General features: G+C 43.8%; 1 long non-coding RNA gene across 1 annotated transcript; it reads left to right on the top strand.

The window, feature by feature from the left end:
• The first annotated feature begins 439 nt into the window (after positions 1 to 439).
• On the top strand, positions 440 to 27,409 carry LOC118946495. Its single transcript, XR_005041355.1, has 3 exons — positions 440 to 718; positions 874 to 941; positions 25,750 to 27,409. It is a non-coding gene; the product is annotated as an uncharacterized LOC118946495 (long non-coding RNA).

The following is a 27,409-nucleotide window of genomic DNA, read 5'->3' as shown; positions in this document are numbered from 1 at the left end:
TACCTGTAATGCTTCTATTGACCTTGGGTGTGGGAGGTGGGGTAGTGTGTGTTTGGGTGCTTTTGTGTGTGTGTGTTTGCATGCGTCTGTTTGTGTGTGTGTTTGTGTATGCTAGGGCCCAGCAAAATGGGGACTTTAATAGCAACACACTGCATGTGAGAGATACCTCAAACTGCTATTTTCCCCACGATGGCTTGTTTATTATGCTTATTATATATTCTGTTCTATTTATATAATGTGTTGTTCTCTTCTTACTCCGTCTCATTGCTAGTGGGTTGCTATCATCGTAAATGGAGGCAGTAACTACATCTCTAAATTAATTATGTATCCACTAAACTTCCCATTGTGCCTCTCTCACTCTTTTCTTCTCTTTATTTCTCAGTCTCTCTTGCAGTGCATGCTGGGAGTTTTTTGGAGTTTGAGTGTTTGGTGTGGAGGACTCTGTCCTAACTTATTTTCTTGATTCTTTCCTTTAAAATTGTATTTTCTGTGGTGGAGGGTTTATGCACTGTTTGTTTTACCGGTAACCACAGTTTTTTTTTCAAAGTTAGGGTGGAAGAGAACAGAGTTTTAATTTCCTGGGGTTTGAACGGTGTTGTGTGCGTGATGGCTTCGCAGCTTAGCGCGGAGGAGATACTGGCATTACGGCATGGATTCAGGTGTGTTCCTGAGAATGGAATTAAGGTGGAGGAGGTTCTGCTCTCCAATCGGCGAACAGGTAGGAGCTGAATTTATACATTCTGCTTCCAGAATGAACAAAGCTGTGGTTGTGTTTATGAAAAGAGCAAATTTGGTGGGTAGGCTCATTGCTAGTGGAATATTTGTATTTGGTGTGTTGGTGCCAATTTCTCCTCTTTCTACCCCTTTGACCAGGGTGGTAGTTGCAAATTTGCCTCCGTTTATTACAGATGATCAAATCCAGAAAGAGCCGAGTCGTTTTGGTAAGTTTGTTTGGGATTTTCGTGTACTGTTGGCAGGTTTTCAGGCAGATGTCGTTAAGCATGTGGTTTCATTCCAGAGGCAAGTGTTCATGTTTCTGAATCATAATGAGCAACATCTAAATGTTCATTTTAAAGTGAGGCATGGGGAAGGGCTCTATGCAGGGTTTGCCAGCACAGATAGTCTACAGTGTTTTGAGTGTGGGGATTTGGGGCATAATGTAATGTCTGCTTCCAACTCACACCCTCAAACAGGTAGATCCCCTGAATGCAGCTCACTTTCCAGATCCCAATCACCTGAATTCTAATCACCTGTTCAAACACCTGTATGTCATTATCACACACTATTTAGTTTAGTTCTTTGCACCCCATCACTGTGAGGTATTATTTGTTTTGTGACACACGTCTTTCAGAGCTTTATTTTCCCCATGATTTACTCCTCCTGTGTATGACAGTATTTGCCTGCCTCACTAATGACGCCTATTCCCTGCCTGTACTTTAGCCTATCGGGTTTCCTGTTATCTACCTATTGCCTGATCTCCCAGACTACGTTACTAGCCTTTTCCCTGCCTGTACTGTTGCCCTTTTGGACCCCTGTGTGTGACCTTCTGCCTTCCCTTGGACCCAGCTACCTGCCTCCTCCTGTGGTCCTTTGCAAAAACACCTGCTGTGCCCTGCGCTTGAAACCAGCTCTCTGTCTCCCCTCGTGTCTCCCCTCATAAGAGCTTTGCATGACCATATAAAGGCATTAGACAAGGTGAGGGTACAAGTGCCAGTGGGGGAAATCAAGGGCAACGTGCAGGGGGCATTGATACGCAGGAAGCAGAGGCTGGGCCTAGTCATGCCAGGGATGGTGGTGTAGATGAGGCTGGGTCTAGTCATGTCATGGATGGTGGTGTAGATGAGGCTGGGCCTAGTCATGCCAGGGATGGTGTGTAGATGAGGCTGGCCTAGTCAGGCTAAATATGGTGCTGTAGATGAGGCTGGGTCTAGTCATGTCATGGATGGTGGTGTAGATGAGGCTGGGTCTAGTCATGTTATGGATGGGGGTGTAGATGAGGCTGGTTATGAGTCAGGTTATTCTAGTGGATGGGGAGAGTATATTGGGGAAGTATAAGTGACTAGCAGGGGAAGAGGAGGGTGTCAAGCGGAAGAGAAAAAAGGAGGTGGGAGGGGAGAGGCTGAGTGGTCAAAGGCACCAAGGAACTGTTGCCCGGTGCTGGGGGGAGGCCCTGACCAGAGAGGAAGGGCAGGTGGTCACGGTGGGAGATGGAGATGAGGAAGAGGATGATGAGGAGGCTTCTTTTTCAGACTCCTCCTCAATGGGTCCGGAGCTGACAGCCAGTCAAGCAGAAGGGTCAAAGTGCACGGTGAGGGAACTGACATGGTTCCTGAATGAGACCAAGGGGGAAAAGGTTAATCGTGAGGCTTTTTTTTCCCCGATTTGAGAAAGTTTGTAAGATCAGTACAACATGCTCTGAAAAATGAGGTGCATGGTGTTCTCTCACCCAGGAAATGGTTGAGGAATTGGGTTAATTGGCACAACCGTGCTTCAGACTGTTTACATGAATAGTTTTCTTCTGGTACTGGGGCTTTTTGAGCTTTGCTATTGGTCTCTTTCTTTGCTGGCTTTTCTCCCACTTATGGATGTAACGTCTGCTTCCAACTCACAATCTCAAACACATAGATTCCCTGAACGCAGCTCACTCTCCAGATCCCAATCACCTGAATTCTGATCACCTGTTTACACACCTGTATGTCATTATCACACTATTTAGTTCAGTTCTTTGCACCCCATCATTGTGAGCTATTGTTTGTTTTGTGACACAATTGTATTCGGAGTGCTGTTTTTTCACGTAATTTAGTCCTCCCGTGTGTGATAGTTTGGCCTGCCTCACTAACGGCGCCTTTTGCCTATTCCCTGCCTGTACTTTTGCCTTTTTGGACCCTTTGTGTATGACCTTCTGCCTGCCTCTGGACCCAGCTACCTGCCTCCTCATGTGGTCCTTTACCACTAAACACCTGCTGCGCCCTGCACTTGAAACCATCTCTCTGTCTCCCTTTGTGTTCATTACAATGGAGACTTCAGGTAGGCTTGCTTAATAGAAATGGCACCAGAGATGCGGGAAAGAGGAGTGTGTTGGGTGAATATGTAAAACAAAAATAAGTACAGGTGTTGTTTCTGCAGGAGACGCATAGTGATGTGGTGATATGGCGCCAGAGAAGATGGCTGACGTTTTACGTGCTCCTAACCGAATGTGTTTTATTTGTTCGTTTTTTGCGTTGTTTGTAACTTATTTTTAAACTTATTCTGTACATAATGTTGCTGCTACCGTCTCGTAAGACCAAAAATTACTTTTGGACATCAGAACAGCGATTACTCACCACGGACTGGCAGAAGCTTTTTTCTTTTTTTAACAAGTCCGACGAGCCCGGCGTGAAGGCCATACTGCTTTCCCGGGAACAGGCCGAAATCTCATTTGCGTGAAGAGAAGATGAAGAAAAAGAGGACAGAGGTCAGGCTGCCTTCTGAGAATTTGTAGGCGATCAAATAAACCCCCACTGCCTTTCGTTCTACTAGTTAACATGCAGTCTTTGGAAAATAAAATTGACGACCAACGAGGAAGATTAAACTACCAACGGGACATTAAAAACTCCTTCGCCCTCCATTTGGCAAATCTGACCATAATAATATCCTCCTGATTCCTGCTTACAAGCAAAAAATCTAAGCAGGAATGACCAGTGACTCGGTCAATAAAAGTGGTCAGATGAAGCAGATGCTATGCTACATGACTGTTTTGCTAGCACAGAGTGGATTATGTTCCGTGATTCTTCCGGATGGCTGTATGATCACGCTCTCCGCAGCCGATGTGAGTAAGACCTTTAAACAGTTTAACATTCACAAGGCCGCAGGGCCAGACGGATTACCAGGACCAACTGGCAAGTGTCTTCACTGACATTTTTCAACCTCTCCTTGTCTGACTCTGTAATACCAACATGTTTTAAGCAGACCACCATAGTCCCTGTGCCCAAGAACACTAAGGTTACCTGCCTAAATGACCACCGACCCATAGCACTCAAGTCTGTAGCTATGAAGTGCTTTGAAAGGCTGGTCATGGCTCACATCAATGTCATTATCACAGAAACCCTAGACCCACTCCAATTTGCATTCCGCCCTAACAGGTCCACAAATGATGCATTCTCTATTGCACTCCACAATGCCCTTTCCAACCTGGACAAAAGGATCACCTATGTGAGAATGCTATTCATTGACTACAGAGCAGCGTTCAACACCATAGTGCCCTCAAAGCTCATCACTAAGCTAAGGACCCTGGGACTAAACACCTCCCTCTGCAAATGGATCCTGTACTTCCTGACAGGCCACCCAACGGTGGTAAGGGTAGGTAACAACACATCCGCCACACTGATCCTCAACACAGGGGCCCCTCAGAGGTGCGTGCTCAGTCCCCTCCTGTACTCCCTGTTCACTCATGACTGCATGGCCAGGCACGACTCCAACACCATCATTAAGCCTGATCACCGACAATGACGAGACAGCCTATAGGGAGGAAATACTTCCACAGATACACCTCCAATTGATCATTTATCAGAAGCTTCTAAAGCCATGACATCATTTTCTGGAATTTTCCAAGCTGTTTAATGGCAGACTTAGTTGACTGTATGTAAACTTCTGACCCACTGGAATTGTGATACAGTGAAATAATCTGTCTGTAAACAATTGTTGGATAAATTCCTTGTGTCATGCACAAAGTAGATGTCCTAACCGACTTGCCAAAACTATAGTTTGTTAACAAGAAATGTGTGGTTTAAAAACAACTTTTAATTACTCCAACCTAAGTGTATGTAAACTTCCGACTTCAACTGTATATACAGTCGTGGCCAAAGTTGAGAATGACACAAATATTAATGTTCACAGTCTGCTGCCTCAGTTTGTATGATGGTAATTTGCATATACTCCAGAATGTTATGAAGAGTGATCAGATGAATTGCAATTAATTGCAAAGTCCCTATTTGCCATGCAAATGAACTGAATCCCCCCAAAAAATTTCCACTGCATTTCAGCCCTGCCACAAAAGGACCAGCTGACATCATGTCAGTTATTCTCTCGTTAACACAGGTGGGAGTGTTGACGAGGACAAGGCTGGAGATCACTCTGTCATGCTGATTGAGTTCAAATAACAGACTGTAAGCTTCAAAAGGAGGGTGGTGCTTGGAATCATTGTTCTTCTTCTGTCAACCATGGCTGCCTGCAAGGAAACATGTCCCGTCATCATTGCTTTGCACAAAAGGGCTTCACAGGCAAGGATATTGCTGCCAGTAAGATTGCACCTAAATCAACCATTTATCGGATCATCAAGAATCTCAAGGAGAGCGGTTCAATTGTTGTGAAGAAGGTTTCAAGGTGCCCAAGAAAGTCCAGCAAGCGCCAGGACCGTCTCCTAAAGTTGATTCAGCTGCGGGATCGGGGCACCACCAGTACAGAGCTTGCTCAGGAATGGCAGCAGGCAGGTGTGAGTGCATCTGCACGCACAACGAGGCAAAGACTTTTGGAGGATGGCCTGGTGGGGCAGCGAAGAAGCCACTTCTATCCAGGAAAAACATCAGGGACAGACTGATATTCTGCAAAAGGTACAGGGATTGGACTGCTGAGGACTGGGGTAAAGTCATTTTCTCTGATGAATCCCCTTTCCGATTGTTTGGGGCATCCAGATAAAAGCTTGTCCAGAGAAGACAAGGTAAGCGCTACCATCAGTCCTGTGTCATGCCAACAGTAAAGCATCCTGAGACCATTCATGTGTGGGGTTGCTTCTCAGCCAAGGGTGCTTGCTCACTCACAATTTTGCCTAAGAACACAGCCATGAATAAAGAATTGGTACCAACACATTCTCAGAGAGCAACTTCTCCCAACCATCCAGGAACAGTTTGGTGATGAACAAAACATCGATATATTGGGTCCATGGCCAGGAAACTCCCCAGACATTAATCCCATTGAAAACTTGTGGTTAATCCTCAAGAGGTGGGTGGAAAAACAAAACCCACACATTCTGACAAACTCCAAGCATTGATTATGCAAGAATGGGCTGCCATCAGTCAGGATATGGCCCAGAATTGACAGCATGCCAGGGCTGATTGCAGAGGTCTTGAAAAAGAAGGGTCAACAATGCAAATATTGACTCTTTGTCAACAAAAGCCTGTAATTGTCAAAAAATCATTTGACACTTATGGAAATGCTCGTAATTATACTTCAGTGCTCCATAGTAACATCTGACAAAAATATCTAAAGACACTGAAGCAGCAAGATTTGTTCAAATTAATACTTGTGTCATTCTCAACTTTTGGCCATGACTGTAGTCCTAGTCAAATGTTTGGACACACCTACTCATTCCAGGGTTTTTCTTAATTTTTTAAAACTATTTTCGACATTGTAGAAAAATAGTGAAGCAGCAAAACTATGATTTAAAAAAAAAATCATTTAACCTTTATTTAACCAGGTAGGCCAGTTGAGAACAAGTTCTCATTTACATCTGCAACGTGGCCAAGATAAAGCAAAGCATTGTGACATTAACAACAACACTGTTACACATAAACAAACGTACAGTCAATAACACAATATGAATGAAGAATCTATGTGCAGTGTGTGCAAATGTAGAAGAGTCGGGAGGTAGGCAATAAAATAGGCCATAGAGGCGAAATAATTACAATTTAGCATTTATAATGGAGTGATAGATGTGCAGATGTTGATGTGCAAGTAGAGATACTGGGGTGCAAAGGAGCAGGAGGGTATGTAATAATATGGGGATGAGGTTGTTGGGTGTGCAATTTACACATTGGCTGTATACAGGTACAGTGATCGGTAAGCTGCTCTGACAGCTGATACTTCAAGCTAGTGAGGGAGATATGAGTCTCCAGCTTCAGAGATTTTTTCAATTCTTTCCAGTCATTGGCAGCAGAGAACTGGAAGGAAAGGCAGCCAAAGTAAGTGTTGGCTTTGGGGATGACCAGTGAAATATATCTGCTGGTTCGCGTGCTACGGGTTGGTGTTGCTATGGTGACCAGTGTGCTGAGATAAGGTGGGGCTTTCCCTAGCAAAGACTTCTAGATGACCTGGAGCCAGTGGGTTTGGCGACGGATATGTAGTGAGGGTCAGCCAACGAGAGCATACAGGTTGCAGTGGTGGGTAGTATATGGGGCTTTGGTGGCAACACGGATGGCACTGTGATGGACAGTTTGCTGAGTAGAGTGTTGGGGGCTATTTTGTAAATGACATCGCCTGAAGTCGAGGATCGGTAGGATAGTCAGTTTTACGAGGGTATGTTTGGCAGCATGAGTGATGGAGGCTTTGTTGCAAAATAGGAAGCCAATTCTAGATTTAATTTTGGATTTGAGATGCTTAATGTGAGTCTGGAAGGAGAGTTTACAGTCTAACCAGACACCTAGGTATTTGTAGGAGGGTAGCCTAGTGGTTAGAGCGTTGGACGAGTAACCGGAAGGTTGCAAGTTCAAACCCCTGAGCTGACAAGGTACAAATCTGTCATTCTGCCCCTGAACAGGCAGTTAACCCACTGTTCCTAGGCCGTCATTGAAAATAAGAATTTAACTGACTTGCCTAGTTAAATAAAGGTAAAATAAAAAAATAATAAATAAATATGCTGAGCACTTGTTGGCTGCTTTTCCTTCACTCTGCGGTCCAACTCATCCCAAACCATCTCAATTGGGTTGAGGTTGGGTGATTATGGAGGCCAGGTCATCTGATGCAGCACTCCATCACTCTACTTATTGGTCAAATAGCCCTTACACAGCCAGGAGGTGTGTTGTGTCATTGTCCTGTTGAAAAACAAATTATAGGCCCACTAAGCGCAAACCAGATGGGATGGTGTATCGCTGCAGAATGCTGTGGTAGCCATGCTGGTTAAGTGTTGACTGACCATCATCTCTTAAAGTAATGATGGACTGTCGTTTCTCTTTGCTAGTTTGACCTGTTCTTGCCATATTATGGACTTTTGTCTTTTACCAAATAGGGTTATCTTGTATATACCGCCACTACCTTGTCACAACACAACTGATTGGCTCAAACGCATTAAGGAAAGAAATTACACAATTTAACTTTTAACAAGGCACAACTGTTAATTGAAATGCATTCCAGGTGACTACCTCATGAAGCTGGTTGAGAGAATGCCAAGATTGTGCCACGCTGTCATCAAGGCAAAGGGTGGCTACTTTTTGAAGAATCAAAAATATATTTTGATATGTTTAACACTTTTTTTGGTTGCTACATTCCGTATGTGTTATTTCATAGTTGTGATCTCTTCACTATTATTCTAGAATGTAGAAAATAGTACAAACAAAGAAAAACCCTTGAATGAGTAGAGGTGACTGGTACTGTATAAAAATCTTTCTGTCTCTTGCTCTGTCTCACTTTGTTGTAGATTGTTTTTAGACGGTTCTGATATTCTAAGTGTGGAGTTCTGAGAGTCTAAAAGAACAGAGGAAATGGAAAGGGTGCATCTCCTCGGCTACACAGAAAAATCTACTCAGTGGAGTTGTTTTGCAGTTACAATGGGTTCCACTTCGATCCCCTAGGAGTCATCTTTTCAGAAAAGAGTTAAAAGCTTTTCTTTCCAAGTAGCTTTCTTTCCCCTCTCAATTCCCTGTCTAGTATTGTATGCATTCTGTGAAAACATTTTAACCAGTATGTTTCTCCTACTACAGTGAAGTACGTTATCAGCGATAAGCTAGATGCATTAGCACAGGTTTGTTAAGACTGATGGCTCCATGTATGACTGGTACTGTGTGTGTGTTCGTGCATGTGTTTGCGTGTGTAACATTAAATGAAATCTCTGAACATCTGTGAAACTAAATCTCAGGTACTGTAAAAGCATATCACTAAGTCCTTTTCTCTCTGCCCCCCATTGATGTCTTTACTGCTGTGTACAAACATCCCAAAGTAATGTAAACACTTTAGTAAATGAGGGATACTAAGTACATCCAACATAACATAAGTAGGTGCACAAGATCCTCTTATTGTATGGGACACTTTTAAATGTACCTGCAATTAAATTAGCATATTTTAAAACAGAAGCAATGTAGGTCAAATAGTTATATTTACAGAGGAAATAGAGGGACTAACAGTACAGATAACAAAAAAATACTGTACCAGAGTAATATATTATAGAAATAAAGTGAACTGGATGGAATATGGGGAAAAATTCACCAATATTTATTTTTTTCAACATAAATACTGCCAAAAATAATTTACTGAAACAAACAATATTTAGAAATAGGAAGCAAAGTACTTTAAGCATATGTTTTGACTGTCTACTCCATCTCCACTAACTGAAGGTAATTGCAATGCTTTTTTCTATGAATAATGTAAAATTAACAGCTGTACAGAAAGACTCATATGAAGGCCAAATTACAGAGGAGGAATTTCTTGATGCAAATAAAGTCAGGAAAAACTCCAGGGCTTTATGGCATAACAGTTAAGGTATATCAAACTTTTTTTGATGTACTCAGAGGACCTTTACTAGCATGTTTTAACCACTCTTATTCAAATGGTAGACTATTAGATACTCAAAAAGGTCTGATTTCACTATTACTGAAAAATGACCCAGGTTGTATGTATAAAGATCCAACCCATTTAAAAAATTGGAGGCCCCTTACACTTCAATGCCGTGATGCAAAAATTTGAGCAAAATGCCTAGCATATATATATATATATATGAAATCCTAGGTGTAAAATAGTAAATAATGGCTACTTCTCAGAAAATATTAAACTGGCAAGTGGAGTAAAACAAGGCTGTCCACTATCGGCATATCTATCTATTATGGCCATCGAAATGTTAGCTATTAAAATCAGATCCAACAATAATATCAAGGGGCTGGAAATCTAGGGCTTAAAAACAAAGTTGTCTTTGTGCGTTGATGATTCATGTTTCCTTTTCAATCCTCCATTTGGATCCCTCCACAGCCTCATACAGGATCTAGATAATTTTTAGAACCTCTCTGGATTGCAATCAAATGATGATAAGTGTACTATACTACATATCGGATCAGTAAAAAATAAAACTTTTACATTACCGTGTAGTTTACCAATTAAGGGGTCTGACGGTGAAGTGAACATACTAGGTTACCAAGGCACAAGGCTAGACCCAGATGCAGACACCGGAGGCAGATGGAGTGTTACAATGTTTATTAATCCAAAAGGGGTAGGCAAGAGAATGGTCGTGTACAGGCAAAAGTTCATAACCAGTTCAGAGTCCCGCAGTGGTCAAACCGGGAAGGCTAGCAGAAGAGAATAGAAAAGGAATACGGGGAAAAACATGCTGGTTGACTTGACTAAACATACAAGACGAACTGGCACGAAGAGACAGGAAACACAGGGATAAATACACTGGGGGAAATAAGCGACACCTGGAGGGGGTGGAGACAATCACAGGGACAGGTGAAACAGATACTTGTGGTGGGCCGGGTGCTTACAAGCTGACTTCGGTTGTCAGTTAGACGGTGTTTCCTCTGACACATTGGTGTGGCTGGCTTCCGGGTTAAGCGAGCAGTGTGTTAAGAAGCAGTGCTGCTTGGGAGGGTCGTGTTTCGGAGGACGCATGGCTCTTGACCTTCGCCTCTTCCGAGTCCATAGGGGAGTTACAGCGATGAGACAAGACTGTAACTACCGGGGGCCTCCCGGGTGGCGCAGTGGTTAAGGGCGCTGTATTGCAGGGCCAGCTGTGCCACCAGAGACTCTGGGTTCGCGCCCAGGCTCTGTCATAACCGGGCGCGACCGGGAGGTCTGTGGGGCGATGCACAATTGGCCTAGCGTCGTCCAGGTTAGGGAGGGTTTGGCCGGTAGGGATATCCCTGTCTCATCGCGCACCAGCGACTCCTGTGGAGTGGCGCAGTGCACGCTAAACAAGGTTGCCAGGTGCACGGTGTTTCCTCCGACACATTGGTGCGGCTGGCTTCCGGGTTGGATGCGCGCTGTGTTAAGAAGCAGTGTGGCTTGGTTGGGTTGTGTATCGGAGGACGCATTACTTTCAACCTTCGTCTCTCCCGAGCCCGTACGGGAGCTGTAGCGATGAGACAAGATACTACTAACAATTGGATACGACGAAATTGGGGAGAAAAAGGGGTAAAAAAAATCCCCAAACCCCCCCCCCCCAACAAAAAAAAGACTGTAACTACCAATTGGGGAGAATAAGGGTAAAAGTTGTTTTTTTTTGGTGAAGTGCTGACTGATAAGCAGCTCAATGATTTACCTTACCCCCCCTCTATTTGTTTCTCTCTCTAATTCTTTCTACAGTATCTCTTCTCTTTATTGCAATCTCTCTCCTCTCGTTCTCTTCTATTTCTCTCTCTGTATCTCTCTCTCTTTCTCACTCTTTCATCTCACTCTCTCCTCTCTTTTCAACATGTTGAGTGTCAACGACCCACCCACCCCACCATTCCCTGAGGCCTTGAAGTAGTGGCAGCAGCATCAAACCTCTTAGGATTTTCTACATCCTCACCTCCAGCCTCATCTCTGCTCTCTCACATCTAATGGCGGCAGATTAAAACAAATGTGACAATATTGATGTTATTGCAACAAAGCTCATTGGATAGCTGGTCTTCTCTCTCTCTCTCTCTCTCACTCACTCACTCACTCACTGGGAGTTCTTGAGGTGAGGTTAAACATGTGTTTTGTATGAGTTCTGACAATACTGCTGCTGTGTATTTGACCAAAAATTATGCCGGTAAAATACCTCAGCTGAAAGGAGCACGCTGGGTTAATCACATTACAGGTCTAACCCAATGACCTGTGTGTGTGTCAAAATAAAATAGCTGCAGGGACATTTTGACAGTCAGTGTCCTGGGATTGCGTTCCCCACCTTTGTGCCACTGTTTCCTAAACCTTCTCCTACACTCTTGATTCCCTGAACCCCCCCCCCAATCCTGCTCCAACATGAAACACAGCTGGAGTGTGTGTCTAACTATATGTGTTTAACATCATGCAGAACAAGGTGTGACTTGTTTTTTGAAGAGGAAAAACGTTAATCTAACATGAAAAGTGCCACAAGGGAACTGCTAGAATCACTCCTTTTTCCATCCCTCTTTTTCTTTCTCCTCTCTGTCCCCCCCATCCTCTTTCTTTCTCCCTCTCTCTTTCCCTCTCTCCCTCTCTGACAGGTCAAGCTAGACAGTAAGACGACGGAGGGGACATTATCAGTCAGCCATGTCGTTCATTATTAACAGCACCCTAACTGCAGATTAGTGTCTTATGACCTCCATTATCCTGCCGCAGTTTATAACTCTGTTAAATAGGATATAGCACTAGGGCCTGATGGCTCCTCCACCACACCTCCGCTCCTCCCCACTCATTTCCTACAGTACTCCTCATCCAGAGGGAGACACACTGGGGAGGAGGGAGAGCAGAGGAAAGGCAGCCAGCAGCATGAGGACCAGGGCTTTGGGCTGGAAATCAAACCGATTTAAATGGGGTAAATCACTTTCTTTTTCAAACTTATTTCGATGTTTTTTCTTGTCCCTGGTCTGTTTAAAAAAATATATATATTTATAAAACCATCTACTCATAGGATGAACTTTATTATATATTTTTCTGTATTTAGAACAGATGAAAAGGTACTCGAAGGTTTGCTCGATCGATGCTCAAGGCTAAATTAATTAAGATGATATGAGAAGATGAGAGAAAAAACATCCTTCTAGTCTTAGATAGTATTCAGCACTTCAAGGACAGTATTTACTTATGTAAGTGCCATTAACATTGGTTGGAGAGAACATACATTTTCTTTCACTGAAGTCTCAACTATTTCCTCTCAAAGGATGCCTGCTGAAAGAAGAACTGCAAGTGCTTGAGAGGAATGGGAGGATGAAAGTAGAGAAACAGAAAAGCGGAAGTTTATGCGCATGAGTTTCCATTAACATTGGTTGGAGAGAACATTGAAGAGAGGTTGATGTGCGTTAGTAGTTGGTATTGAACAGAAAATAAACACTCGCTGTTCACCAGTACTACTAGTCAATCATAGCATATTGAATGTACAGTATTATAAACTCAGCAAAAAAAAAAATGTCCTCTCACTGTCAACTGCGTTTTATTGTCAGCAAACTGAAGTATTTGTATGAACATAACAAGATTCAACAACTGAGACAAGTTCCACAGACATGTGACTAACAGGAATGGAATAATGTGTCCCTGAACAAAGGGGGGGGGGGGGGGGGGGGTCCAAAATCAGAAGTAACAGTCAGTATCTGGTGTGGCCACCAGCTGCATTAAATTCTTATGGTATAGGGGACGCTTGCGTCCCACTTAGCCAAAAGCCAGGGAAAATGCAGCGCGGCAAATTCAAATAAAATTATATAAAAATCAAACATGTAAGATACTAAATTAAAGCTACACTCGTTGTGAATCCAGCCAACATGTCAGAATTTAAAAAGGCTTTTCGGAGAAAGCATAAGAAGCTATTATCTGATGATAGCACAACCGTAAACAAAGAGTAGCATATTTCAACCCTGCAGGCGCTACACAAAACGCAGAAATAAAATATAAAACATGCCTTTGACGAGCTTCTTTTGTTGGCACTCCAATATGTCCCATAAACATCACAATTGGTCCTTTTTTTCGATTAATTCCAGCCATATCCAAAATGTCAATTTATTTGGCGTGTTTGATCCAGAAAAAAAACAGCTTCCAAATTGCTCAACGTCACTACAAAATATCTCAAAAGTTTCCTGTAAACTTTGCCAAAACATTTCAAACTACTTTTGTAATACAACTTTAGATATTTTTAAATGTTAATAATCGATCAAATTGAAGACGGGTCTATCTGTGTTCAATACAGGAAGACAACAAACCAACACTACTTTTCAAGTCTTGTGCAACTCTCAACGGTGTTACCCATTTCCTAGATGGCCGTACTTCTTCATTGCACAAAGGAATAACCTCAACCAAATTCCAAAGACTGGTGACATCCATTGGAAGCGGTAGGAACTGAAAACAAGTGCCTAAGAAATATTGTTTCCCAATGAGAACTCACTGAACAGACAGAGACCTAAAAATAAAATTCTGAACGGTTAGTCCTCGGGGTTTTGCCTGCTACATAAGTTCTGTTATACTCACAGACATGATTCAAACAGTTTTAGAAACTTCAGAGTGGTTTCTATCCAAATCTACTAATAATATGCATATCTTATATTCTTGGCATGAGTCGCAGGAAGTTGAAATTGGGCACGCTATTTATCCAAAAATGAAAATGCTGCCCCCTATACCTTAATTTAAGTAATGCAGTGCATCTCCTCGTGGACTGCACCAAATATCCCAGTTCTTGCTGTAAGATGTTACTGCACACTTCCACCAAGGCACCTGCAAGTTCCCAGACATTTCTGGGGGGAATAGCCCTCACCCTCCGATCCAACAGGTCCCAGGCGTGCTCAATGGTATTGAGATCCGGGCTCTTCGCTGGCCATGGCAGAACACTGACATTCCTGTCTTGCAGGAAATCACGCACAGAACAAGCAATATGGCTGGTGGCATTGTCATGCTGGAGGGTCATGTCAGGTTGAGCCTGCAGGAAGGGTACTACATGAGGGAGGTGGATGTCTTCCCTTTAACGCATAGCGGTGACATTTTTTGCAATGACTACAAGCTCAGTCCGATGATGCTGTGACACCTTCCTAGACCACGACGGACTCTCCACCTCCAAATCGATCCCACTCCAGAGTACAGACCTCGGTGTAATGCTCATTCCTTCGATGATAAACGCAAATCCGACCATCACCCCTGGTGAGAAAAGTGCTCTTCACTGACAAAACTGCGACTCGTCAGTGAAGAGCACTTTTTGCCAGTCCTGTCTGGTCCAGCGACGATGAGTTTGTGACCATAGGTGACGTTGCCGGTGATGTCTGGTGAGGACCTGCCTTACAACAGGCCTACAACCCCTCAGTCCAGCCTCTCTCAGCCTATTGCGGACAGTCTGAGCACTGATGGAGGGATTGTACGTTCCTGGTGTTACTCGGGCTGTTGTTGCCATCCTGTACCTGTCCCGCAGGTGTGATGTTTGGATGCCCTGGCCACATCTGCAGTCCTCATGTCTCCTTTCAGCATGCCTAAGGCACGTTCACCCAGATGAGCAGGGACCCTGGGCGTCATTCTTTTGGTGTTTTTCAGAGTCAGTAGAAAGGCCTCTTTTGTGTCCTAAGTTTTCATAACTGTGACCTTAATTGCCTACCGTCTGAATGCTGTTAGTGTCTTAATGACCATTCCACAGGTTCATGTTAAATAATTGTTTATGGTTCATTGAACAAACATGGGAAACAGTATTTAAACCCTTTACAATGAAGATCTGTGAAGTTATTTGCATAATTACGAATTATCTTTGAAGACAGGGTCCTGAAAAAGAGAAGTTTCTTTATATAGAGTTTATATAGTTGGGTGAGACTTTGGTTTTAGAAGTGGGGGTGACATAACTGGGGTAGATCAGCTGTAATATTGCAGATTGTGGCTTCCATCAATGTAATTGTGTGCATAATTTCCAATCCCCCATATATTGTTTTACCAATATATTATACTTTATTATTTTCACCTAACCCTACCACCCCTCCCCTAATTGGAGTAAACTAATGGACAACAACATTTAGGCTTCTACCTCCAGCCTATACATACACATTTTACGGACACAGTATATTTTACAATAGTTATCTTTTGTTTGTTTTTTAGTCCCATCCTTCAGCTCCACTCAACCCCTCCCATCTATCTCTGAGGAACATCCGGTTTTGATTTCTATCTGCCATATATAACTGTGCTAAAATGTTTCACAAAAGCTCTTAACCTTTCTATTCTACATATTGTAAATTAAATAAACATTGCTAAGACTATTGTTAATTATTCATCGATTGATTATGACTTGTAAATCACCCAGCAGTGCTATTTGCAGAGAGGTTATATCGTGTGTCACGTTCGTCATAACGAGGAGACCAGCGTGATAAGAATACATTATTTTATTACACGAAGAACACTAAACAAACTAACAAAAGGAACGTGACGCTATAAACCATGAGTGCTGACATACAACTTCACATAGACAATAACCCAAAATGCCCACAGTCATCAAGCTAGGTAAGATGTTATTAAATATGTTTAAGTGATTGATAAGACTGATCTAGATCCATGATAATTAAATAATCAATATTGTGTTGCACCTTTTAACCAATAGCCTAACAAATGAACAACTCTTACAAATAAAGTACAAAGACAACTTTTGATGGACTTTAAGACCTCCTCTATATCAAATTTCAGCCAGACTGCCCAGCCACCCCGAGCCGCCTACACGCCTGACCCCCACCAGTCTAGTCAATAACTCAACTCTCTTCCAAATACAACTTCCTTCCCATCTTTTTTTTGTCTCAAGTGAAAGGTGTGGGAAACAAAAGTTGAACGATAACACCCACACACCTACACAATAACACACATAAACAGTACACCCTCCATATAATTCATATCATATCCCTAATAGTACTGAAGATCTCTTTTACTTGGACACAATATAGCTGGGTCACCCCGTCCTGTCCCTAGGGGTCCACGGCCCTGTAGCGCCCCAACCCAACACACCCCACTCAGCTTTAGGATCTTAGTGAAACACAAATGATTGGTTTCAGGCGTGTTAGGCCAAGGCCAGAGTGACAACAGTACGGCAGACACCTAGGGCCAAGACTGAGAAGCCCAGCATCTAGGGATTGCCTAAATAGCTATCTCCACTGACTTGGGCATGTTTTCAATACAGACTCCTTTTGTCGTACAGTATTCCATATGAGGCATCTAGAGCTTATGAACGTTGCACATTATACCCGTAATCTTAAAACAAATCTAGTGATGCTGTACATAACTTGACATTTCTTCCATACATTGTTGGAGGATAACCAACCTTCCAATTAATGGTAATGCAGTTATTAGCCACTATAAATTCTAGGTTATACAGTTTCTTCTGATAAGTCTCCAGTATCAACATTTCCAAGCAAACAAAAACAGGGAGAAGGGAGAATCTGTAGACATGCTGAGATAAAAGAACATACTCTTTGCCAGAATTCCGCCAGCCTTCACAAGACCACAACATATGCAAATCTGTCCCCTATTGTGTTTTACACCTCCAGTAGAATAATACAATTTCTGAGTGCATGATATTCAGTTTCACTGGCATATAGTACATTCTATGGATGGTCTTAAACTGCAGTAATTTACTGTATGTCTGAGATTATATGAACATGACTGGGCATTCTAACATATGTATCCATTCATCAATATTGTCTCCCAGGTATTCCTTAAATTGTTGTTTTACATGTTTTGTGTCATCGGGAAAAGCTTCTATCAACTCAGTTGTGTTTGCAGGACAGAGAGAATAAATTGTATCTGAAAAAATTCACCTCATCTCTGTCACAGACTGGTCTTCCCTGATCCTGCTGAGATCCCTGACACCATCTAATCCTCCTAAAATGAGGCATTCTACATTTTGTTTCATTACAGCCTTATTCTAGAATTGTTAAATCATTTTTTTCCCCTCATTAATCTACACACAATACCCCATAATGACAAAGAAAAAACTGTTTTTTTGACATTTTTGCAAATGTATTAAAACTCAAAAACTTAAATATCACACTTAGAAAAGTATTCAGACCCTTTACTCAGTACTTTGTTGAAGCACCTTTGGCAGCGATTACAGCCTTGTGTATTCTTGGGTATGACGCTACAATCTTGGCACACCTGCATTTGGGGAGTTTCTCCCATTCTTCTCTGCAGATCCTCTCAAGCTCTGTCAAGTTGGATCGGGAGTGTTGCTGCGCAGCTATTTTCAGGTCTCTCCAGAGATGTTTGATCGGGTTCAAGGCCGGGCTCTGGCTGGGGCACTCAAGGACATTCAGAGACTTGCGTGCTTAGGGTCGTTGTCCTGTTGGAAGGTGAATCTTCTCCCTAGTCTGAGGTCCTGAGCGCTCTGGAGTAGGTTTTCATCAAGGATATCTCTGTACTTTGCTCCGTTCATCTTTCGCTCGATCCTAACTAGTTTCCCAGCCACTGAAAAACATCCCCACAGCATGATGCTGCCACCACCATGCTTCACTGTAGTTGTGTGGTGCCAGGTTTCCTCCAGACGTAATGCTTTGGCATTCCGGCCAAAGAGTTCAATCTTTGTTTCATCAGACCGGATAATCTTATTTCTCATGGTCGGAGTCCTTTTGGTGCCTTATGGCAACTCCAAGCGGGCTGTCATGTGCTTTTTTGCTGAAGAGTGGCTTTTGTCTGGCCACTCTACCATAAAGGCCTGATTGGTGGAGTGCTGCATAGATGGTTGTCCTTCTAGAAGGTTCTCCCATCTCCACAGAGGAACTCTGGAGCTTTGTCAGAGTGACAATCGGGTTCTTGGTCACCTCCCTGACCAAGGAAGGCCCTTCTCCCCCGATTGCTCAGTTTGGCTGGGCGGCCGGCTCTAGGAAGAGTCTTGGTGGTTCCTAACTTCTTCCATTTAAGAATGATTGAGGCAACTGTGTTCCTTGGGATCTTCAATGCTGCATACATTTTTTGGTACCCTTCCCCAGATCTGTGCCTCAACACAATCCTGTTCTTGTTGTCCCACAGATTATTTTTTCAATGGAATGGTCCTCTTTCTGCTTTGTATGTGTTAGCCTACCTATTGTATTAAAAGCACATTTCTCGCATTATTCACACACTCAGAATTTGCTGCTTCAACTTCAGTATCCTACGTACAGTACCTCTCCTAGTTGGGCGTGAGAGTTCAAGTGCACCTAGTATGTGTGTTCTCATTGAAATTGAGTTGGCTGCCTACATGGGCAGTTAACTTAAATATGAAATCAACTTAAATATGAGTAGACTGTAGTTTACCACATTGTCTGTAAATAAATATTGATAATGAAAAGAAGTGGAGGGCGCTCACATGAGTCGAAGTGCAATCAAAAAATGTAATCATCATTGAAAAAGAAAAGGCACAACACACACGTAGATTAGGCTACTATGGTAAGCAGCCTTTTAATTTTCAATAAGTATGGATTGCCCATTTATTTGTCTCTGTTTGAAAATTGTCCTCCTAAAAGGTAGGCTTTATCACATAGGAGTATATAAAATGTAGCAAGTGTCGCTATCATCATTGTTGCTGCTTCCAGTTCAGTTGCCATACCTGTGAGATCAGGTGTGCGTGGTCTCAATTAAATAGAGTAGGCTATAGCCTATGTATATATGGGCAGAAAGCGCAGGGCCTTTAGCTTTCCAAGGAAAATGTACTTCCTAAATAGGCCTATGATTAGGCTATAGTTTACTACATTGCCTAGTAATAGGCCTAAATATTCAGGTCTAGTTTGATTGAGGCAAAAATAATAGCTAACGTAAGCCAACTTTTCGCCAGCCAGCTCTCTCTAACGGTACATCAACTGGCCAAAGCTTGCCAAGTTCATTTACTTCTGAAACATTACAAAACAAAGGCTACAAAACATTTCCATACAAACAATTGCTGTTAGATAGCGAAATGAGGTGGCTATTATTACTATCTGACAGATAACTAGAGGCTAGAGCTGACCTGGCTGGGTTAGCTACTCACTAGCATAGATTATCCATTCACCTCAGTTGAGAGGGGATGAAATATTAGCTTACGTTGTTTTTTGTTTAAGTTAAACAGCCGTTACCTTGCCAGCTACATCAGTCAACTAAAGAGTAGCCAGTTTCTGTTCTGCTTCCTTTTACAACTCGGTGAAAGAGCGCAACAGATACACACTATTTTAAACTCTCTTGTGCTGGTCCAGCCAGTCTTCCAGAAGCTTTGCCTTCACACAGCTTGTCAGCCTGCTCTGTGGTGTTCGCGTGGTCCTAAATCCAGTCAGATAAACACTCCAAACAGCCTACCGGACCACTCGGAGGCGTTTGCATGGTCCTAAAGCACACCGTTGCCCAGTTTTGTATCATATTCCAATAATTAAACTGGAGGGGGGGACAAAAAGGTTATCTTCCAAGATGGCGTAGCAGTCAGGTGTCTTCGTCTTGTCGTGTCCGGTGTATATATATTTTTTCTTCATATATTTTACAAATATTTTTTCTTAAGCCCAGCTTCAACATACTCTCCGACAACTTGCCTCACCCCATGTGGTATGGATCTGCTATTTTCTTTACTTCAGAACCGGAACCCCCAACAGAAGCTAGCCAGATAACTAGCTACTAGCTAGCCACTGCTAGCGGTCATCAGCTAACCGTTAACCTGGACAACTCCTGCCAGTCTGCACAACGCGATTCAACTCAGAGCGTAGCGGACTTCTTATTCTCCATTTCCCCGGATTCCTACCGCAAGCTCTGAACCTCTTCACCTGGATCATCGCAGTTAGTTAGCTGCTATCCGATGGCTTCTCCTAGCTTACGTCTCTATCCCAACACAAGCACCAATTAGCCTGGAGCTAGCCTATGCTAAGGCCAGCTGAAGAGGTCCATCAGCCTCTCCTTGGGTTACCTATTCTGCCAATTGGCCTGGACCCCTTTTAATGCCGATACGCAGCCCCGCCGATCCTTTACGGCTGTACTACCGATGTAATCTGCCCGAGGGTTTTTTTCAACTGGCTCCCCCGCCGCGACGTCCCCTGAATGCCCATCTGGTAGCCTGCTAGCCACGGCCCACTAGCCTAGTCTAGAGCACACCAGACTTTTAGCTGAAGAAGTCCATCAGCCAATTGGCCTGGACCCTTTTACTACACGGAGCCCTGCTGATCCATCATGACTGATCTGCAGACGTAACCGCACGAAGGGGCTACAACTGACTTCTTCTGTCGCGACGTCCCTCTAAGACCCATCTGCTAGCCTTCTAGCCCGGCCCCGGCCCTGTCTGAATTGCCGTGTCTCCAGCTACGCATGCCTCTCCCTAATGTCAACATGCCTTGTCCATTGATGTTTTGGTTAGTAATTATTGCCTTATTTCATTGAATAGCCTCTAGCCCTGCTCAATACGCCTTAGCTAACCCTTTAGTTCCACCTCCCACACATGCAGTGAACACACCTGGTTTAAATGATGTTTCTACAGACAATATTGCTCTCATTGTCACTCAATGCATAGGTTTACCTCCACTGTATTCACATCCTACCATACCTTTGTCTGTACATTATGCCTTGAATCTATTCAAGGCAACCTGCTCCTTTTACTCTCTGTTCCGAATGTACTTGACGACCAGTTCTTATAGTCTTTTGCTAGACCCTTATCCTACTCCTCCTGTAGTGATGTAGAGGTTAATCCAGGCCCTGCAGTGCCTAGCTCCAATTCCCATTCCCCAGGCGCTCTCTTTTGCTGACTTCTGTAACCGTACTAAACTTTGGTTTCATGCATGTTAACATTTGAAGCCTCCTCCCTGAGTTTGTTTTATTCACTGCTTAAGCACACTCTGCCAACCCTGATTTCCTAACCGTGTCTGAATCCTAGTTTTAGGAAGACCACCAAAACCAATGAAATTTCCACCCCTAACTATAACATTTTCCAACAAGATAGAACTGCCAAAAGGGGGCGGAGTTGCAATCTACTGCAGAGAGAGCCTGCAGAGTTCTGTCTTACTATCCAGGACTGTGCCCAAACAATTTGAGCTTCTACTTTTAAAAATCCTCCTTTCCAGAAACACTGGAAGACTCTCACTGTCGTCGCTTGCTATAGACCACCTTCTGCCCCCAGCTGTGCCCTGAACACCATATGTGAATTGATTGCCCACATCATTCTTCAGAGCTCGTGGTCTTAGGTGACCTAACCTGGGACATGCTTAACCATCCTACAATCTAAGCTTGATGCCCTCAATTTCACACAACTTATCAATGAACCTACCAGGTACAACCCCAAATCCGTAAACACGGGCACCCTGATTGATATTATCCTAACCAACCTGCCCTCCAAATACACCTCTGCTGTCTTCAACCAGGATCTCAGTGATCACTGCCTCATTGCCTTCGTCCATTATGGGTCTGCGGTCAAACGACCACCCCTCATAACTTCCAAACGCTCCCCGAAACACTTCAGTGAGCAGGCATTTCTAATCGTCCTGGCCCGGGTATCCTGGAAGGATAATGACCTCATTCCGACAGTAGAGGATTCCTGGTTATTCTTTAAAAGTGCTTTCCTCACCATCTTAAATAAGCATGCCCCATTCAAAAAATCTAGAACCAGGAACAGATATAGCCCTTGGTTTACTCCAGAACTGACTGCCCTTGCCCAGCACAAAAACATCCTGTGGCGTACTGCATTAGCATCGAATAGCCCCCGCGATATGCATCTTTTCAGGGAAGTTATGAACCAATATGCACAGGCAGTTAGGAAAGCAAAGGCTTGCTTTTTCAAGTAGAAATTTGCATCCTGTTGCACTAACTCAAAAAAGTTCTGGGACACTGTAAAGTCCATGGAGAACAAGAGCACCCCTCCCAGCTGCCCACTGCACTGAGGCTAGAAAACACTGCCACCACCGATAAATCCATGATAATTGAGAATTTCAATAAGCGTTTTTCTACGGCTGGCCATGCTTTCCACCTGGCTACCTCTACCCCGGTCAGCTGCCCTGCACCCCCCACAGCAGATTGCCTAAGCCTCCCACATTTGTCTTTCACCCAAATCCAGATAGCTGATGTTCTGACAGCTGCAAAATCTGGACCCCTAAAAATCAGCCGGGCTACACAATCTGGACCCTCTCTTTATACAATTATCAGCCAAAATTGTTGCAACCCCTATTACTAGCCTGTTCAACCTCTCTTTCATATCCTCTGAGATCCCCAAAGATTGAAAAGCTGCCGCGGTCATCCCCCTCTACAAAGGGGGAGACACTCTAGACTCAAACTGCTACAGACCTATATCTGTCCCACTCTGCCTTTCTAAGGTCTTCGAAAGCCAAGTAAACAAACAGATCACCGACCATTTTGAATCCCACCGTACCTTCTCCGCTATGCAGTCTGGTTTCAGAGCTGGTCACTGGTGCACCTCAGCCACGCTCAAGGTCCTAAACAATATCATAACCGCCATCGATAAGAGACAATACTGTGCAGCTGTATTCATCGACCTGGCCCAGGCTTTCAACTCTGTCAATCACCACATTCTTATCGGCAGACTCAACAGCCTTGGTTTCTAAAATGACTGCCTTGTCTGGTTCACCATCTACTTCGCAGACAGAGTTCAGTGTGTCAAATCGAAGGGCCTGTTGTCCGGACCTCTGGCAGTCTTTATGGGGGTGCCACAGGGTTCAATTCTTGGGCCGACTCTTTTCTCTGTATACATCAATGATGTTGCTCTTGCTGCTGGTGATTGTCTGATCCACCTCTAGACATACGATACCATTTTGTATACATCTGGCCCTTCTTTGGACACTGTGTTAACTAACCAACAGACGAGCTTCAATGCCATACAACTCTCCTTCTGGTGCCTCCAACTGCTCTTAAATGCAAGTAAAACAAAATGCCTGTCCTTCATCCGATCGCTGCCCACACCTGCCCGCCCGTCCAGCATCACTACTCTGGACAGTTCTGACTTAGAATATGTGGAAAACTACAAATACCTAGGTGTCTGGTTAGACTAAACTCTCCTTCCAGACTCACATTAAGCATCTCCAATCCAACAATAAATCTAGAATCAGCTACCTATTTCGCAACAATGCATCCTTCACTTATGCTGCCAAACATACCCTCGTAAAACTGACTATCCTACCGATCCTTGACATCGGTGGTGTCGTTTGCAAAATAGCCTCCAACACTCTACTCAACAAATTGGATGCGGTCTATCACAGTGCCATCAGCTTCGTATTTGTCGCCAAACCCACTGGCTCCAGGTCATCTAGAAGTCTTTACTAGGTAAAGCCCCACCTTATCTCAGCTCACTAGTCACCATAGCAGCACCCACCCGTAGCACGCGCTCCAGCGGGTTTATCTCACTGGCTACCCCCAAAGCCTTTGGCCACCTTTCCATCCAGTTCTCTGCTCCCAGTGACTGGAATTAACTGCAAATATCACTGAAGCTGGAGACTCATATCTCCCTCACTAGTTTTAACCTCTTGGAACTACCCATCTTGGATCCTCGAGAATTGTCATCAACTACACTAATTAGCATAGCGCAACGGTCAAAAAATATTACTGGAAAATATTCATATTCATGAAATCACAAGTGAAATATAGTGAAACACAGCTTAGCCTTTTGTTAATCACCCTGTAATCTCAGATTTAGAAATTATGCTTTGCAGCCAAAGCAAGACAAGCGTTTGTGTAAATTTATCGATAGCCTAGCATAGCATTATGTCCAGCTAGCAGCAGGAAGCTTGGTCACGAAAATCAGAAAAGCAATTAAATTAACTGTTTACCTTTGATGATCTTCGGATGTTTTCACTGACGAGACTCCCAGTTAGACAGCAAATGTTCCATAAAGATGATTTTTATACCCAAAATACCTCCTTTTGTTGGTCACGTTATGTTGAGAAATCCACCGGAAATAGCGGTCACAACAACACGACAATTCCAAATGATATCCATAATATCGACAGAAACATGGCAAACGTTTTTTATAATCAATCCTCAAGGTGTTTTTCAAATATCTATTCGATAATATATCAACCGGGACAATTGGCTTTTCAGTAGGAGAGAGAGGAAAAATGACTACCTCTGTCTTTTACGCAAGAATCACTCAGAGCCCTCAGCTGGCCACTGACGCAATGTAGCCATTTACGCTCATTCTTCAAAATAAAGGCCTGAAACTACGTCTAAAGGCTGTTGACACCTTAGGGAAGCCACAGAAAAAGGAATCTGGTTGATATCCCTTTCAATGGGCAATAGGGATGCTTAGAAAGACAGGGGTTTCAAAATAAGTCACTTCCTGATTGGATTTTTCTCAGGATTTCGCCTGCAATATCAGTTCTGTTATACTCACGGACAATATTTTTATTAAACTTTAGAGTGTTTTCTATGCTAAGCTGTCAATTATATGCATATTCTAGCATCTGGTCCTGAGAAATAGGCGGTTTACTATGGGAACGTTATTTTTCCAAAAATAAAAATAGTGCCCCCTAGTTTCAAGAGGTTGCACCAGCTGTCAGAGCAGCTCACAGATCACTGCACCTGTACATAGCCCATCTGTAAATAGCCCATCCAACTACCTCCTCCCCCATCCTGTTATTTAAAAAAAAAAGTATCCTTTGCACCCCAGTATCTCTTCTTACACACTCATCTTCTGCACATCTATCACTCCAGTGTTTAATTGCTATATTGTAATTATTTTGCCACTATGGCCTCTGTATTGCCTTACCTCCCTTATCCTACCTCATTTGCACACACGGTATATAGACCTTTTCTATTGTATTATTGACTGCATGTTTGTTTATTCCATGTGTAACTCTGTTGTTGTTTGTGTCGCACTGCTTTGCTTTATCTTGGCCAGGTCGCAGTTGTAAATGAGAACTTGTTCTCAACTAGCCTACCTGGTTAAATAAAAAATAAACAAAATAAAAATAAACAATTTATGAATGTGGGGAGGGACATGTCCCCTCATTCTGAACGTTGCGCCCATGTATGTAGTGCTTTTCTAGGACCCACAGGCATGAAGTCCAAGTAAATATAAGTAAATATAATATGTTTTAATGCTTACATTGAGTGCACCTGCTTTACAAACTTTTCTGTAAAGTCTGATTCAATCAGTGCCATATGTACTCCATAAGAGGAATTTTTTCAGGAGAAGAGGAATTTTCGTGTTGTCGTGTTTTCTACACCCACCGTGCTTACTATAAACTCTCTAACAGTTTTCTCTCTTTTGTGTCTCTATTCCAGATCCTTGGTGAATTATTGGTTAAGTGACTCAGACTGTAAATGAACAAGACGTGTACCCTGGACCAAGTCTCCAATATTATCCAGAATGCATCCAAGGAGGACCAGGAAGGGGCTTGCCCCACAGAGCCTACCCCAGTAACAGTAACCTCTGTCTGGGTCCCACCCCACCCGGATGGCCTCCCAACCCCCCTGTGAAGCAGTCCGCACCCTCTCAGCAGAGGTGCAGCCGAGGTCCTCCACCCCCATCTTGCCCTTCGCTCCAGTCCTCACTCCGCTCTGTCCATCTCTAGAATGAAGACAGCCAGTTGGGCCCGGCCCCGCTCCCCTAGCCCCCAGCCCCTACCACCACGCTCCCCCAGTCCTGGGCCCCAGCTCGTCCAAATGAGGCGGTACAGGCCTGGGGTTGGGGTGTACCCCTTCCTGTTCCCCTCGGTCATCAGCGCTCTGCCCCTGGCTAACCGACGGGCTTCTTCCCCGGCTCTGAGGCTGCAGGTCCAGCAGCCCTCCAGCAGCAGTAGTACTCCGTCGCCTGCAGGTGAGTCCTGTCTGCAGAATGCAGTGCAGGGTCCTGTCTTTGGGGCTTTCAGTTAAGAAGCAGCCACTAAGGGGCCTTCCAAGTGGCGCAGCGGTCTACTACCGCCCACTACCTGGGTTCAATCCCAGGCTCTGTCACAACCGCGTGAACGGGCAGTCCCATAGGGCGGCGCACAATTGGCCCAGTGTCGTTAAGGGATTGTTTGGCCGGGGGGGGGGCTTTACTTTACTTTACTTGGTTTTGCCTGGGGGGCTTTATCTACTTCCCCAGAGTCAGATAAACTCGTAGGTACCATTTTTATGTCTCCACTCGTGCATCAATGGCTGGAATTCTATGGTAACTGCTAGTTAGTTTTGGCTCGCGAAACTACCTCTAACTTCCTTCATACTGGAAACAGAGAATGTATTGAGATAGTTTGGGAAGTAGCCCCATATGCAAGCCCTCCTCAGCTTCTTGTAAATTATACAACATCAGCCTATTTTTCTGTATTCACTAGGAAACTAAGATAGCCATGGAGGCAGTCAACTGCTCAGAGGTAGGAGTTGAAAGCGAGGAGAGGAGGAGAGAGAATAGGAGAGGTTGATAGAGGAGAGGTAAGGGAAGAGAGGAGGGAGTAGGGGAAGTCAGACTAATAAACATATCCACCAGTAAATAATCGTAGAGCAGTATATTATATTCACACTGTAATTGGCCCCTAGTGTCTCTCTGCACCACACTGATGAGACTGTGTGTGTCAAAATATCACAGCTGCAGGGACATTTTGACAGTCAGTGTCCTGGGATTGCAACCCCACCTTTGTGCCACTGTTTTCTAAACTTTCTCCTACACTCTGATTCCTTGAACCCCCAAACCTGCTCCAACATGAAACAAAGCTGGCAGCTCCAGCAGGTTCACCCCAGGGGATAGCTCACTCTGCCAACCCAGAGAGGAGGCACTCTGAGGCAGCCTGAGCCCGCTCCTTCCTCCCTCTGGGGTGTAGTGTAAATAATAACAGCATGAGAATGTCATGTCACTGCAATTAAGTTCAGTCTCACAATCTCTCGCTCTCTCGCTCTCTCTCTCAATTCAATTCAATTCAATTCAAGGGGCTTTATTGGCATGGGAAACATGTGTTAACATTGCCAA

Source organism: Oncorhynchus mykiss, chromosome 32, assembly GCF_013265735.2.
Source record: "Oncorhynchus mykiss isolate Arlee chromosome 32, USDA_OmykA_1.1, whole genome shotgun sequence".
Taxonomy (NCBI): domain Eukaryota; kingdom Metazoa; phylum Chordata; class Actinopteri; order Salmoniformes; family Salmonidae; genus Oncorhynchus; species Oncorhynchus mykiss.
This window is presented reverse-complemented; position numbering and strand designations above follow the sequence as displayed.